The sequence below is a fragment of the Psammomys obesus genome, unplaced genomic scaffold, assembly GCF_907164565.1.
Source record: "Psammomys obesus unplaced genomic scaffold, mPsaObe1.curated_primary_1811, whole genome shotgun sequence".
NCBI classification, from domain to species: Eukaryota; Metazoa; Chordata; class Mammalia; order Rodentia; family Muridae; genus Psammomys; species Psammomys obesus.
This window is the reverse complement of record NW_026585895.1, coordinates 28,868,177-28,873,376: the sequence shown is the minus strand read 5'-3', so window position 1 is coordinate 28,873,376 and position 5,200 is coordinate 28,868,177.

Genomic DNA, 5,200 nt, shown 5'->3' with positions numbered 1-5,200 from the left:
AATATAATATAATATAATATAATATAATATAATATAATATAATATAAATAACACTCCTGTATTATTTAAAATTGTCAGCTTGGCTAGAAATGTACTAAAAATTGAGTCAATTTGACCGGATAGTATTACATCCCTTGACTGGGTAATGGAAACTGCGCGTTCTGTTTACTGCCATCAAGATAAAGGGATTATTGTCAGGGAACTGAGCACTCTGACTGAGCATTTAGACACACCTGCCATTGTATTTTGTAAACTGGACCAAAATCAAGGAACTACTTTGGTGGGGAAAGCAGCTAAACACATATTTGTTTTGTTTCAGCTAGCATCTAGAGGGCAAAAAATATCTTCTAAAACCAACCTTTGGAAACCTGTAGCCTTCACACAAACACTGGATTTCCTCTTGGGTTCTACTCAATTACAGATTACGAACCATTTCTCAGAGAGCCACTGGTGGCAATTCATTGTGGGAAAAGATTAAAGATGACTTCACACTTTTACTATCAGGTCTGTTTGTTTTTCCAGTGAATTCAAAAAGAGCTCTCTCAATTTGATAACTTCCTTAAGGTTTTCCTGTATCAAGGGTCAGAGAAGTACATGCGCATAGTTCACAACTACCTACTAGAAGCAAACAGTGCACTATAGGGTATCCAATTGGGAACACACTTGACTCTGGCTTTCCATTTGTTGAAATTGTGATGGAGTGGCGGGGGGGGGGGCGGGAATAGGGCTTTCTTCTGCACTCTGAGGGATGTTCCTACTCTAGAGAAAAAATCAAACTTTCACTTCCATGCCTTCCCCATGCACCAGACGATGTGGTTGTGAAGGTAACTCTGTCCAGGTGAGTGGCTGTATATACATGAAGTGTTATTGTTCACTTGACTTACCATTCCCAGGCTTCTGGGATACCATAGACTGTGAGAATATGGTGGCATTTCCTGTATGAACAAAGAAGAGAGGAAACAGAGTGGAGAACCTTTTCTCCCAGTGTACACTGAACACACACACACACACACACACACACACACACACACACACACACACACTCATAAAAGGTTACCTGGGCTGGGATCCTAAATAATGCTTTACTTAGTGAGATTTTTTTTTTCTATGTGTCATAACTAAGCAATCTCCAATGTTGATATTCCACAGGGCATTAAAAGATTTGATGAAAATGTTCATGCAAGAGTAACTAATTTAAGCTCTAATTTACCGATTACCATGACAATGGATCTCTTATGGAAATGAAGACTATAGTTAAGCATAACAAGATTTAGATCACAAATTTAATACATTGCAAAGTTCAGAAAAGAGCCATGGTAGTGTAAACTGTTTGATATTCGACACCTGCTTCCAGACAAGCACAGAGGATACTACTATAAAATACATCTCTTTTTGTTTTGCTGTTTGCAAATCTTCTGTTGTTAATGCAGTGACACTGTGGTTTCATGAAGGAAAAGGTGAGTGTGTTTCAAAATACTTTCATTAGTGTCATAATTAAAACACAAAATTAATGGCAAGCTTTTCTTCCCTGTATATTTGGAATTATTTAGCTCTTCAATTATGGATTTAGAAATACATTTTATAATTTTAACAAATAATTGTAAGCATTAAAGTAGGAAAATTTATCCTCTTTGCTTTAATACAAGGAATTGAAAGATTTATTTCCATCATCAAATTCGTTTTAGTTACATTTTTGACAAATGGAAAGGAATGGCTTAATCTTTACATTTACATGATTTGCATTATCAAAGGATGGGTTAATAATGCATTTGATGAGCATTATCATGAAAGCTAGCACTCAGACAGAAGAGAAACAAGTAATGCACAGCCTAATGGAGAGCTTCTCGGATGTACTGTGGACAGAAGCCTTTTTGTTTTTAATAGCAAAAGCATCTAATGTTCATCTGGAGAGAGAAAACATGTTCAGCAGCATTGCCCATTAGGTTGTAAATCTCTCTCTCTCTCTCTCTCTCTCTCTCTCTCTCTCTCTCTCTGTGTGTGTGTGTGTGTGTGTGTGTGTGTGTGTGTGTGTGTGCAGTGTTTCCATAAAATGATGCTTGTGGTCAGTACTGAGTTGTAATCTGACCACAGCCTCCTCTTTACCACTAGATGAACTGACAAAATTGCACTCACTTTATATGGGTCACAGATCAACCATCCTAAGAATTAATCACCCTAGGTCCACTTGTTTAATCTTAGGGATCCCTCTGGAACTTTCCTGGGACTCTGCTTCTCATTTCATTTTGCAGTCAGCATGGGCAGAGATCAGAGGCTAAATGTGGTTCCCCTAAAGAACTCATCTGCTACAATCCTTTTTGGTCCCTGGAACTGCCTTACAAAAGAATGAGAAACCTCCTCCTGTGATCAGAGGCTAGCACTGCTGTGGGATGCAGTAACACCTTCAGAGAAGAAGCTTTGAGGTGAAATACAGACAAAATTAACATAAAGACAGGCAGCAGGAACAGGTCTGCCATTTGACCTTACAGAGATTTGTGCCCCCTGCAGTGGCTGCTGGCACACAGTGATAGGAATCTGCACGTAGAATGCTTCTTGGCCTAAAGGTGATCTAGAATACTTTCCCTAGTCCACTCTGTTGCTCTTGCCAGTTTCTACCACCTGACTCTTTGTGGGTCCACCATCCTCATTACTTAGTAGCTGTTAGAAATTAAGAATTTCCCTTGAATCAAGACCAGTATGGTTTTTTGTTTGTTTGTTTGTTTGTTTTGTTTTTTTTGGGGGGTGTAAACACATTATTTGGAGACTCCAGTAGACAGGGGAAGGAAGATAGCTAATGAAGGCTATGCTATCCATTGGCTTTCCATGTTGACACAAGAAGGCCTAGTGCTACTGGAAAACTGTTGGAGACAGGACAGGGCACAGGCCTCAGAGTTTTTTCAGCTGAATGGGAAAGGAGCTGGGGTATTTATCCACTACTTCTGACCATCACAGATGCTGCTGAAGACACTGGCTCTAAGGAAATGAAGATTTGTCCTATGTGTGAGTGGAATGGTCATCCTGATCAGAAAAGCTGACAGGAAGTGACCTGCAGGTTTCTCTAAGAAGCTGCCTCCCGAGTAGAGATGAGTTTGGGCAAGAAATGGATGGCGCAGGTGAGCATCTGTTCCAGCAGCATACCAATTCTTCAACTGACTGCCTCTTCTTGTGACGCTCTCCCCCACTTTCTAAGTTGCATTGTGTCTGTAACTTGACTCCTTAGATTCTGTTCTTCCACATACCCAACAATTTATTTTATTAATTACACTTTATTCACTCTGAAGCCCCCCATAAACCCCATCCTCCTCCCCTTCCGGTATCACCCTCCCTCCCCCTTCTTCATGCATGCCCCTCCCCAAGTCCACTGATAGGGGAGGTCCTCCTCTCCTTCCTTCTGATCTTAGTCTATCAGATCTCATCAGGAGTGGCTGCATTATCTTCCTCTGTGACCTGGTAAGGCTGCTCCCCCTTTAGGGGGAGGTGATCAAAGAGCAGGCCAATCAGATTATGTCAGAGGCAGTCCCTCCTCCCATTACTATGGAACCCACTTGGACACTAAACTGCCATGGGCTACATCTGTGCAGGGGTTTTAGGTTATCTCCATGCCTGGTACTTAGTTGGAGTATGCGTCTCTGGGAAGACTCCTGTGTTCAAATTTTCTGGTTCTGTTGCTCTCCTTGTGGGGTTCCTGTCCTCTCCAGCTCTTACTATTTCCCACTTCTTACAGGGGAACCCTCCTCCACTGCTGGTGGGAATGTAAACTTGTACAACCACTCTGGAAATCAATCTGGTGCTTTCTCAGACAACTAGGAATAGCGCTTCCTCAAGATCCAGCCATACCACTCCTAGGCATATATCCAAAAGAGGCTCAAGTACACAATAAGGACATTTGCTCATCCATGTCTATAACAGCTTTATTTGTAATAGCCAGAAGCTGGAAACAGCCCAGATGCCCCTCAACTGAAGAATAGATATAGAAATTGTGGTACATCTACACAATGGAGTATTACTCTGCAATGAAAAATAAGGAAATCATGAAATTTGCAGGTAAATGGTGGGACCTGGAAAGGATCATCCTGAGTGAGCTGTCCCAGAAGCAGAAAGACACACATGGTATATACTCACTCATATAGACATATAACATAGGATAAACCTACTAAAATCTGTACATCTAAAGAAACTAATCAAGAGAGAGGACCCTGACTAAAACACTCAATCCCCACCCTGAAAGGCAAAGAGGATGGACATCAGAAGAAGAAGAAAACAGGAAACAACCTAGGAACCTGCCACAGAGGGCCTCTGAAAGACTATCAAAGCAGACGCTGAGACTTATGGCCAACTGTTGGGCAGAGTGCATGGAATCACACCCCACAATTCGTGAATTGTTCTTGAATTGAAGACTGGCATGTTTTAACAAAGCTATAGAATATTTGTTTGCACACTGAAATGTCAGAGACCCTATTCTTGTATCATTCCTGATTGATTAAAGTCAACACAAAATTTGTTGTTTGCTAATGGATAGCTCATCTTGCAACTATGATTTAGAATTTTCTGTGAGTTGCCTTTTCCTCTTCACTGGATGAATGGAGAATGTGTGATGAGGAAACCGTTTAGCATTCATTCAGAGAAATTACTCTGCTTCAATTAAATGATTGAACAAGTTACTCTTTTATGATAATGGGTCTAACTGAGTTGTAGTATGGTTGATGATAAAAAGGAGAATGGTGAGTGTGCATTTTCTGAGTTATTGATTGTTACTCTTTAATTCTGCATTTTTACATAAATTTGTGTCTTGAAATGGATGTTGTATTTACTGGTGTTGAGGCAATAACAGAAAACTGGATTAAAAAGCCTTTGGAAACTGTGGATTTCAAGTGATAAGAATAAAAGTGTCTTGGTAGATTTCACAAAGATCTACATTTGCAACCAGTTAGCTCATTGTTCCTAATAAATAGTGAGGAGGTAAAGGAAGATGCCCTAAGAGCCAGCCCTAAGGGAAAATGCTCCTCATAGTATTATAGATATTCTTTTATCTAAACAGTTATAACAGTCTTTCATTTTCAAATTAGATTCTTAAAATCTATCATATCATTTGTCATATTTACCCAGTACACATAATTGATTGTTATTAGATTTTGCTGCTCAAAACTTTGAAGGAGTTGAACTGCTTTTTCTATGTTCTAATCAGCGCCATATTGAGGAATAT